The sequence below is a fragment of the Pseudorca crassidens genome, chromosome 8 (assembly GCF_039906515.1).
Source record: "Pseudorca crassidens isolate mPseCra1 chromosome 8, mPseCra1.hap1, whole genome shotgun sequence".
Classification (NCBI taxonomy): Eukaryota; Metazoa; Chordata; class Mammalia; order Artiodactyla; family Delphinidae; genus Pseudorca; species Pseudorca crassidens.
In genome coordinates, this window is record NC_090303.1 from 105617827 (window position 1) to 105629643 (window position 11817).

General features: G+C 54.3%; 1 long non-coding RNA gene across 1 annotated transcript; it reads left to right on the plus strand.

Annotated features, from left to right (window-relative positions):
• Window positions 1-810: 810 nt before the first annotated feature.
• Window positions 811-9699, plus strand: LOC137229517 (uncharacterized). The gene is made up of 4 exons (XR_010945735.1): window positions 811-1124; window positions 1697-7332; window positions 7463-7697; window positions 9441-9699. It is a non-coding gene; the product is annotated as an uncharacterized lncRNA (long non-coding RNA).
• Window positions 9700-11817: the final 2118 nt, after the last annotated feature.

Sequence of the window (11817 nt, forward strand, 5' to 3'; positions counted from 1 at the left end):
CCTGGGAATCGGGAGTTTTCTCTTTCTCACCCTTACATTTCGTATCACATCATATTCTACATTGACAGAGCTGGCGGGAAAGGGGTCAAGTTCACAAGATGACATTTATCTTGAGTGGCGCTGAATAAATGATGAAAAATGATGTTTGCATGATAAGATGATGAAAGGGAAAATGGGGACCAGTTTAAAATGTTCTAAGCCTGCAAAGGTGACTTCAGAACACCCAGGGTTGTGTGTGTTTGGAAAACAATGCCTTGTGTGTGTCCACCAGTCGGGAGCAGAGTGGTTTTGACCTTGAGCACGTCCAAAGCAAGACACATGGCCACGGCCTCTGGGGGTTATCGCGTCGGCACTTTCCCACTCTCAAATATCCAGTCTGCAGGAGATTGACCCCCACTCCCGCCCCCAGCGTGGTCTGTGTCCTTTATTCCCGCCCTGGGGACCCAGCCAGCGGTCCCTTTCCTCCCTCTCCTGCGCTTCACGCCCACCTGGGTCTGCTGCAGACCAGAGTGGTGGCAGGGGACGCCCCTTGAGGGCCCAGTGAAATATGACACCCGGGCGGGATTCACTTCAGGCCGAGGTAAAAATGATGAAGAGCATTTAAAAATTATTTTCTATAGAAAATCGTTTAAAATGGACTATTTGTTTCATTTTACTTTGTCAGAAGTGTTTCCAAAGAAAGAGGGCAAATTCTTCTGCTTTTATTTTTATGGTTTGCCCATTGTTAACACTTGGCACATTTGCTTTTTCTCTTTTTTATATCTAATCCACATCCATTTAGTGACAGAGTCCAGCAGACAATTCCGTTTTCATACTGCCAGTTGTTCGAAACTGAATTTTCTATGGCTGTTTTTTTCCTAGACAAAATACAATCAAGGTTCAAACATTACATTTCCTTTTATTTCTCTTTTAGTATACAACACCCACCCCCGTCTAAAATTTCTCACGAAACTGGGCTTTGAAGAGTCCTGGCCGTTGTCACAACAAATCCTGGTGGGCTCCACGTAAACATGGTTGGGAAAATCACAGCCCGGTTGACACTGGCGTCTCGGGACAGACAGTATGAAGCTCACAACTGGCCACGCTAATTACAGTCGAGGCCAGCAGACCTCCCCATGGCAAAGGTACGTTTTTACCTTTGTAATTATTAAGGGAAATTAGTCACCAAAAGTTAAGGACATCTTACAAAGGAAAAAAATGTGGCAAAACGTGTGTTTCCTGTTCCCACCAATATTTCGCCTAGTGGGTCAGGCAGGCGTTAATGATCCTTGCCAGGATCAATTATTACTTGCAAAATGGTCATTTTCTAGTCCTGTCATCCCTCCTACATTATTAACTGGCATTCTTCTTTAAAAATGGGTCTTCTTGAGGCTTCCCTGGTGGCTCAGTGGTTAAGAATCCGCCTGCCAATGCAGGGGGCATGGGTTCCCCCTGGTCCGGGAAGATTCCACATGCCCCGGAGCAACTAAGCCCGTGAGACACAACTACTGAAGCGCGCACGCCTAGAGCCCGTGCTCCGCAGCAAGAGAAGCCGCCGCAACAAAGTGCACGCTCTGCAACAAAGAGCAGCCCCCCTTGCCGCAGCTAGAGAAAGCCCGCGCGCAGCCATGAAGACCCACCGCAGCCAAAGATAGATAAATAAAAATACATAAATTTTTTAAATGAGTCTTCTTATACCCCTCTCCCTTTTCCCCAGGGAAGATCAGACTACCCATCGCAAAACGACTGAAGCCATGACAGGCGAGTCTCTGAACGGCAGATGGCGAGACGCTACCATTGGCTGGGGCAAGTGCACGAGACTGGTTCCCAGCAGAGCCTGTGCGGGGTTCGGGCTGGGGCGGGGCCCGTGCTCCCAGGTTGGCGACCCATTCTCCTGCCTGTCGGGAGGAGACCCTGCCAGGTGGAGGGGAGCCCCAGCTGCGCTGGCCGAGCGTCTGTAAATCCAGGTGTGGGGTAGAGTTTCGTAGCGCAGTTTTGTTGCTGGGTCCCTGAGCAGTCCCGCTTCGACTAGGTGATGGGGACGCTCTTGTTGGCCTGCCCATTGGTCAGTCACAAGGTGTAGAAGGGACAAGCACATCGGGCCCGGCCACTGCTGGCACCAGCCCAGCTCAAGGCCAGCCTGCTGCCAGCACACAGCAGTCACTGCATCTCTGAAGTACTCTTACCTATAAAATGGATTTGCCATCGAGGCTCTCTAATTGTTCGAGTAGGTCTGTGAGTGCCTGGAGTGACAGCGGTAGTTTCTCTAAACTCAGGATGAGTTCACTAACAACTACTTCAGTCCGTACTGCTCTCATTTCTCTTCTCGTGGGTCCTTAATCCTGTCCATTCAGAAGAGTAGGCAGAGTGGCCAGCTGTTCTGGTTTGTCCCCGCAAGGGCAGAGCTGCCGAGAGGTCAGTGGGCGATGGGCGCGGGTGAGCAGTACCGGGAAGCAGACCCGTCGTCTGTCCAGCGGGCCCAGGAAGGTTCCCAGCAGCAGCTCCGGGTCCCTGTCTGCGCTCGGCATTCCCCCTTCCCCCACGTTTGTATCAATAACTTGGCCAAAGAAGGCGTGCTTAGCAGCTTTGCTGACAGCCTGACCTCAGCAGGAGTAAGGGCACTTCTAACTCTAGGACCTGCGATTTTACGACCTATGATGAGCTTTGTGTCCTTCAGAGGACCTGGCACTGTGTCCGGGTCAGTCACCGGGTAGGTTCCCGTCTGGACAAAGGAGGTGCTTGTTAATTGTTTGAGAGCAGAACCTCTCTCTGGTTACTTCCCCCTGAAGTGCAAATAGGGGGTCTCTGAAGGCCTTCTTCTTCCTCAAGCCACGATTTCCCGTGAATATCATTCTGAAGGTCTGAATTAGTATCTACTTTATAATTCTTAAACGCTGATGGGTAATCCAGGACATTTTTACTGTCTCTGGGGAAATTATCCTTAATGAGAGTAGAACAAAGCTTGCAAAAAAGTACAAGGTGAAACCAAGGCACTGAAGGCCAGCCCAGCTCCAGGAGTCCAGCGCTTGTACCAGGGTGCCCGGCACCTACACACCTTAAAACTGAGGGCTAAGATTATTTCTATTACTGTCATTACTTAATTTTGCCCAGGCTTGGCCAAAGCTCTGATTTCCTACAAAGAGCCAACTCTGAACAGAATTGCCCAAGGGCAGAATTACCAGACGAGATGCAAAAACAATGCATTACAAACACAGATTTCCCAGTAAGTATTTATCCAGGGCTTACTGTGTGCAGAGAAGCAAGTTCACATGTCCACGGCATAAAGCACACTTACTTAACTCATCGAAAATACAACGTAATTATTTGAGATTTATTTTATCCTTGCCCTCAGACTTCTGACTGGTGGAGGAAGTACTTTTCTATCTGGTCCCAAGCTAGCCGGCCAGACCCACAGAGTGGTCGTTAGCATCCTTATGCGTTTTGACTTAAATGGACAATGAGATTTTTTAAACCTCTCTGTTTTCTAAATCAGATTTAATAGGGCAGCCAGCGTCTGCTTTACTACTTTAGCTACTCTGGGGCTAACTGATAAATCAGCGGCAGAGGCCGTGGCGTCCTGGCCTGGTGCCCGACAGCAGGGCCCGGGCCTGCCCTGGGCCTGCCCTGGGAAAGTGGCTCTGCCGTCCCCACCACGAACATCCCCCCAGAGCCGTGAAACAGAGAAGCCAAAAATACAAGATGGACTTTGGGGCTGGGCTTGCTGTTTTGTCCCACGTGCCCTTGGTCTGTCCACGCAGCGCAGTACAGGGCAGCTGGAGTGAGGCCCACACTCCCTGGACTCGTGGGTGGCCTGGCTGTGCCACTGGGGACCGGGGCGGGGACAGGTGCTTTGTGGAGTGTCACTGTCCAGTCACCTCTCCTCTAGGCCTTGTCCTCCCTGCACGGAGGCTTGGCCACTCGGGCCTGGAAGAAGCCGGGTTTCAGGCTGGTGCAGACCTGCACTTTCTCCCCGACACCAGTGGGGTCCAGCCGCCTCCCCCTTGAGCTCCTGGCCCGGCTCCTGTGAAGCGAGTGGCAGCGGAAACAACCCGCATGAGAGTCAGTAGTGATCTGGCCACTTCCCCCGCAAGGTCAGCCCAGCCTGGAGGGGCCTGGGCCACTGACTTGTACCCTGACAGCAGAGGCCAAGTGGGCCTGTCGAGATCCCAGAGGAGACTCACGGGGTCTCTGCTCCCTGCCCACCCTCCGGCCACCCAGATCTCCAGGCCTGGGGGGCCCTCGGGGGAGCGACTCTTCCGGCGGCCCAATGGGGCCACCAGCAGGGAGACCCCGAGCGCGTCCCGGGTTGGGAAACCGTGCGACCGGGGGCTCCCTACCTGCACGGTGGGATAATAAAGCACTTTGTTACCTGTGAGTGAGAGGCCTGATAAAAGGAAAATATTATCGCCCCCGCTGTGATTAGGAGGCATCTGGGCACCGGAGACTCGGTAACATTTATGAGTAAACATCGTTTATTTCTGTTCTCTGATTATGAAGGTCACGGTGGTTTAACCCTGCTGGGACGGCCTCCGACACATTATCTGATCAAACAGAACTGGGAAAGAAAACACCGGCAGTCATTAAAAGCGAATTACTTTGTTTTATGAAGATAGGAGAGAGAAGGCCTCACGCTATGGGGGCACTGGGGCGCGTCCATGGCCCGGAGGAGACCCCCAGCCCACCTTAGGAGGGGCCGTCGGCAGGAGGATCCCAGAGCCGCCGCCGGGGACTCAGGAAGGTCACAAGCACCCCTGGTTTTCTCAAGCAATTTTGAAAAGCTACCAAGAGTGCAGTGTGTGATGATTCAGGTGTTTCCTTTACCTGTGAAAATCGGTAAAGGAAATAGGTCAAGGTAGCTGGAAGGATTTCTGAATTTCTGGTTTTAAATTTAGCAGAGAAATTTTTTTAAATTTTTTGATTGGAGTAGATTTACAATACCGTGTAAGTTTTATGCGTACAGCACAGCGATTCAGTTATACATACACAGAGGTTCAGATTCTTTTCCCTTAGAGGTTGTTACATAATGCTGAGTATAGTTCCTCGTGCTGTACAGTAGAGAACTTACATTTTTGGGGGCCCTGGTTTTACTTTTCAAAGTGAGCTGTTTGGCCTCTGACTCCTCCCGCTGCTCTGCTGGCTCCCTCGCCCTCAGGCTCCCGCTGGGGGGAGGGGTGTCCTAGTCAGCAGCATGTACTTGAGTCACATCTAGAGATGCTGGCGCCTGGGACGGGCAGCCTGGGGCGTCGGGGAGAGATGGCAAAGGTGGCATGCTGGGGCAGGTCCCTGGAGCGTGTGTGTCCTGCGGGCAGCCTTGGCCGCAGGGGAGCTGGGCCAGGAGGACGAGAGGAAGCAGAGTGTGACCCAGAGCCTTTGGTTCAAACGCCTGGGAGGAGAGCGGTACCTTTGCTGAAGTGGGAAAAACCAGCTTAATTTACTGGAGCCCTTTGATGTGCTCGTCTCTATACTGGATACAGTGGGAAGTGCACAAAAGGACCAAAACATACTTAGAACAGGCAAATTCACAGAACTGGAAAGTAGAGGTTCCCCAAGGGAGGGGGAAGGGGGTTAGTGCTTAATGGGGACAGAGGTGATGCGACATTTGGGGAATAGATACAGGTGTTGGTACACAATACTGTATGCATTTGGTGCGACTGAACTGTACACTTACGAATGGTTAAAATGATAACTATTATGTGTTTTTTTTGCCACACACACACACACACACACACACACACAAAGAACCAAACAAATACCCAGGGCAGAGTTAGCCGTCCTCCAGTCATGCCCCATCCTCCCTCGGAATAGAACCCCAATTTTTAGCGAGGCCTGTGGACAAATGGAAATAAAGACTCACTTTCCAACCTCCGGCGAAGCTTAGCATGGCCGTGTTACGACTTCTCACCCGGGAGTTCCCTGGTGGCCCAGTGGCTAGGACTCAACACTCTCACTGCCAGGGCCCAGGTTCCACCCCTGGTCGGGGAACTGAGATCCCACAAGCCACACAGCTCAGCCAGATTAACAAAAGAGAGAGAGAGAGACTTCTCGCCAGTGGGATGTGAGCAAAGGGGCCACCCTGAACCCCTGGGGAGGACACACACGCACCTGCCCTTGGTCGTGTTGGTCGGGGTGTGGAGCCCAAGCCCCACCTTGAACCACAGAGGAAAAGCCACGAGATAAAGGGCCGTGGCCCACCAGACCAGCCGCTGGCAGCCTGGGTTTACAGGAGATGAAATGAATTTCTGTCCGTGAAAGCCACTGTTCCTTTGGCTCTCCTGCCGCGTGCGGCCGGCCGGGTCCTGACTGATACAATAGCCTACACGGCCCTTGCACTGAAGCAGCTAACAGGCCAGCGGGCGCAGCCCACGGCGGTGAGAATTAAGACCCCACGGTTACCAACAGGCGGCGGTCTGTGGACATCTCCAGGGTGCTGCTCACTCCTGGGTACCCTCCTGGGCATCTTGCCTCCTGGGCATCTTGCCTCCAACCGGCTGCAGCCTGAGGCCCATGGCACGGGGAGCATGGCCCTGCCGTTCTCTGCTTTCTGCCCAGAGCCTGGTACTGTGTCGGGCACGGCAGCCTTACTCAGTAAGTATCACTTAGATCAGGCAGCTGTGGGTCCAGGTAGCAGGTAGTGGCGGGAGCTCGCGGAGCTCTTTGTGCGGCCGTGGTTTGGAAGGTTGAGCTGCGCGCGTAGTACGTACTGGATCAGCTGGCTTTTCCTGTGTAAGCAGCCCCCCAGACGCAGTGACCTGCGACAACAACCGTCAGCTCATCTTTCTGTGGGCTGGCGATTCCGCTGGGACTCTGGGACTCTCTCGTGGCTGCGGTCAACCTGCGTGTCGCCCGCATCTACCCAGCTCGCCCGTGCCTCTCCAGCACAGCAGGCAGACAGGCCGTTTTCAAGGCTCCAGGCGCACCCCACTTGCAAACGCCTCATGGCTCAAAAGGAGGCTGGGCTCCAGGGCTCCAGGCTGGCCAGAGAGGCAGGTTCACGGGAAGCTGATGGCTCTCGCGCTCTCTCTCCTTCTCTGTGTCTGTCTCTGTCTCTCTCTCCGTTCTGCAGGAGTCCCCAAGAGAAGTGATCATGCCGGTGTGGACACAGGGTGGCCCTGGGTCCATGAGCCTCCAGCAGGCAAGTCCAGGAGGGCAGCGAGTGAAGAGTGGGGACACCACGGGCCCTGTGTGGGAGGGGCTGACGTGGCGGAACCTCCTCTGGGGCGGCCCTCGGCCCTTCCCTCCTGTGCTGTGTGCTTCTCAACAGCGGCCCTGCGAAACAGGGGCTGCCGTTCCCCGCTTGACAGAGGACCGTGGGGCACAGAGAGGTCAAGTCACTTGCCCCACGCCGCCCAGTCCGTAAGTGCCAGGATCTCACCCGCGCACCCTCACCCTGGCCCTTATTCCTGGGCTCCTGTGAGTCCCAAGGAGTCTTTACAAAGCCTTCCTCCCCACCCTCACACCCCTACCCACCACATCTCTTTCCCAGATTAGCCTGGAACTTCAACTTCGAGGACCCTCACTGGAGCGCGTGGACCCAGGGTGCCCCCTGTGCCTTGTGGGTGTGGAGACCAAGAGCTGTGAGGATGTTGGTTTGCTGAACTGTTCCCTGAGTCTGTATGTGGGGCCTGGCACACGCTCAGCTGCCCAAGCTTCCTCTCTCCCTGGGAGACCGGGACTGACCCGGTCCCCCTTCTACAGAAGGGGACACGGGCACACACTAGGTGAGGCGGGATGCAAGCCCACGCTCTGGGGTCCCTGCCCTTCTCCACAGCCCTCTGCTCTGGGCACAGAACATTGGGGGGGAGGTGACAGGCCTGGGAGAAGGGACGGGACTCAGGAAATGAGGGGGACGTGAGTCCGGTGGGAAGAACGGCCTGTGCAGGTGCGTGGAGACGGGATGCCCTGTGCGTGAAGGGAAGGCACCCAAGCCCCAGGCAGGTGCACAGGGCACCTGAAGTGCAGGAAGGCGGCGCGGCCCACTCCCAGCCCTCATGGCTCCGTGAGCTTCTGTGCCCGGGGTCGGATTCTCTAACACTGGCAGTGAACCTTTTATGTGAAAGCTTCCGTTTTCTCTTTTATTTTCCAGAGTGGTCTTAAATGCCTGAATTATGAAAATTAAGAAATTACTGTACACCTAAAACTAATACAATTATGTATTATAAGGTACTGACATAATGCTTTGTCAATTATATCTCAGTGGAAAGAAAGAAAGGAAGGAAGAAAAAAATCATACATGTAATCTATTTCTGTCCCCAAATTCCCACTTCCACCATGCACACGTGCATCTGTTTTCTGGAATATTTATTCTACCAACAGGTTTAGGAACACTGTGAATCAGGAAGTGAATATTTGATCACTTGGACTCTACAGTTTTTGTGTTTTTAAAAAAATATTTATTTTTATTTTTGGCCTCATTGGGTCTTAGTTGCGACACGTGGGATCTTTTGTTGCGGTGCACGGGCATCTCTCTAGTTGTGGTGCATGGGCTCTCTAGTTGTGGCTCTCGGGCTTAGTTGGCCCGTGGCATGTGGGATCTTAATTCCCTGGCCGGGGATTGAACCTACGTCCCCTGCATTGGCAGACAGATTCTTAACCCCTGGACCACAAGGGAAGTCCCCTCTACAGTTCTTAGAGGTCTCTAATTCTTATCCTCCAACCCCTTTAAAGGCAGGCAGCTACAACCCGATTTCTCACATTCCCATCATGCACCAGAAGGTCAAAGTCCTGCATCCCAGGTGATGCTGAGAATGACAGGCCGTCCAGTGAGGACTGTGTTCAGGCTGTAGACCTCTTTCCTCCTTCACTCTTACTTTACCTGACACCTAACCTCATGGATTCATGCACGTTTTACACTAGGTAAGGCACATATATAGTGTCTGTTAGTCTTGTCTTCATCTTCCCACTACTATGTAACTCCAGGAGGATGGAGATTTTTGTCTGTTTTATTCACGCATGCACCCTGGTGCTCAGAACAGTGTCCAGCAGAGAGCAGCTATTCTAAAACAGCTGGCTGAATGAATGCATGGTGGATGGATTTTGAGTTGGCTATTATCTCTTTCATGGGTGAAAGGGCTGCAGTGTCACACAGGCGCCTGATCCAAGGGCACGTGGGTGGGAATCTGATGACACCCCCCCCACACGCACCTGGGAATAAATAATCACCAGGATGGATGGAGCAGGGTGCTGAAAGGTAATAAGCCTGGTTGCAGACCCACGGGGGGAAAGAAACAGACACAACTTACATTCCCTTTACAGATTTATCTATTTAAAAAATCAACGGCAAGCTTCACAGAGTTGGTGTCTCTGTTTTAAGAACCTTAGGTGTGCGCGTCTCCTTAGAAGGACCGGCCCCAGAGGGACACCTGGCCTGTCCCCCAGGACGGACAAGGGAAAGCGGGCCATTCTCTCCTCGCAAGCCCCTGAGCCAGGACGACTCTAACTCTTCCTGTTCATCCTTTTTCAAGATGCTGTTTCAGCACAGAAGAAAACATGCTTGGAAGCAAGGCTGTAAATGGAAAGGTGACCCCATACGAAAACCACCCGCATTGTAACAGAACCGGATCATCTCGGAGCACAAACCACCGCGAACCGAGCCGCCTTCACCTCCTGCCCCCGGGATCCCCGTGGGGCATTCCGGGCGCGCCTTCCCGAGGCCCGGGCCGAGAGGCAGGGACGCCCCCGGGCGGCAGCGGCGCTGCGACGGGGCCGCGGCGACCCCTCGGGCTGGCGGGCGGCCCTCCCCCGCGCCCCCGGCCTGACCCCGCGCCCCCGCCCCGCCCCGCCAGCCGGCCGCGATAAGGCGGCGGCCCTTTGTTCCTCCCCCAGCTGGGTAAACCGCGCCGCCGCCCCTCGCCGCGGCCGCTGGCCGGGGGGCACCTTTGTCCCGCCCAGCGCCGCGGACAATGGCCCGGGGAGCCGCACATTGTCCGGCACCTTGTGTACACTCGGGGCGGCCAGGTGCGCGGCCGCGGAATGCAGGGTCGGCGCGGGGCCGGCGGGTGGGGGAAGCGCGGGAGACCCCTCCCCACACCCCACTCCGCCCGCCTCCGGACCCCGCCTTCTCGCCAGGGTCCCCCCCCACCCCCCGGCTCGGGGTGCGGGAGGGGAGGGGGCCGGGCCGCGAACCCTGGATGGGTGACCCGCCAGCCCGGGACCCGCTCGGCCGGACCCCGGCCCAGACCCGGAGGCCAGCCGCGGGACGTGTGTGCATGTGTGCCTGCGTGCGCGTGCGTGTGCGCGCGCGTGTGTGCGTGTGTGTGTGTGTGTGTGTGTGTGTGTGTGTGTGCCTGCCTGTGTGTGCTGGGCACGGCGGCGGGGGTCTGGTTCTCGTTGGCGTCCAGTTTGGGACACACCTGGCACGTCGTAAAGTGATTTACGAAGTGAAAGTGTTAAATGAGGCCACCAGCTGGAGCCCCGACCCGGCTTTATGAGTTTTATTAGGTGCTCTATTATGGAAAATAAACTTTAATCCGACCATAAAAACCAAATCTGAAAAACATATTTGCCTTGTAGTCTGGGACACTGCAGCGTTCTCGGTTGAGTCACTCCTCCAAAGGGATTAGTTTTATTGAGGGACACACAGGGCACCGCAGGACTTTGATACGGGGTGGGGGGCGCCCACGTCCTGCGGGAACCCCCCCGCAGGCCCCTCCCCGCGGCGCCCGCCACCCCCGGAGCGCGGTCCCGGCCTGGGGTCTGGCGGGGGCGTGGGAGCGCAGGGGAGGCCGCAGGGGTCAGTTAACCCGCAGACCTGGAGGTGCTCGTCGAGCCAGCCCGGAGCGGGCCGGGCTCCCCACACCGCGAGGGGCGGCAGCGTCTGACCCGCAAACTCCGCGCCCGCTCAGGCCCGCGGCGGCCTGGGGGCCAGATGCTCCCTTCCTAAGCCTTCCCCGGGATTTGGATGTTCTACAGCAAGTCTGCCCTTTCAGTAGGAGGGAGGGAGAGAGGGGGGAGGGAAGGGGAGAGGGAAGAAGCGGAGGAGGAGGAGGGAGGGAGGAATGGAGGGAGGAAGGTAAGAAGGTGTGTCCTCGTTTTAATCACCTTAGCCATTTTAAGTGGCTAGTACAGTAGCGTTAACTGTATACATATTGTTGGGCAACAGCTCTCTAGAATTTTTTCACCTTGCAAAACTGAAACTCCCTCCCCATTAAACATCTCCCCTTTTCCCCCTCCTCCCAGACCCTGGCAACCTCCCTTCTATGTGCTGCCTCTAAGAATTTGACTATTTTAGATGCCACATGTAAGTAGAATTATGCAGCATTTGTCTTTTTGTGACTTGCTTATTTCACTGATCATTATGTCCTCAAGGCTTAGCCCTGTTGTAGCAGGTGTCAGAATTTCCTTCTTTTTAAAGGCTGAATACTATTCCACTGTTTGCACGTATGTATCCCATTTTGGCTTATTGTGAAGCATGCTGCAGTGCGCATGGCTGTGCAAATATCTCTTCCAGCTCCTTTTCAGTTCTTTTGGATATACACCCGGAAGTAGGGTCGCTGGGTCATATGGTAATTCTGTTTTTGTTGTTTGTTTTGAGGACCCTCCATACTATTTTCCATAGTGGCTGCACTATTTTCCAGTCCCCACACTTGTTATCTTCTGTTTTGTTTTTGTTTTCGTAACAGCTGTCCTAATAGGTGGGAGGTGCTAGCTCATTGTGGTTGTGATTTGTATCTGCCTAATGGTTAGTGATGCTAAGGGTCTTTTCATGTGCTTGTGGACCATTTGTACGTCTTCTCCAGAGAAATGTCTATTCAATTCCTTTGCCTGTTTTTAACTGGATGGATTTTTGTTGTTGTTGAATTGTAGTTCTTTATATATTTCGGATATTAATCCCTTATCAGA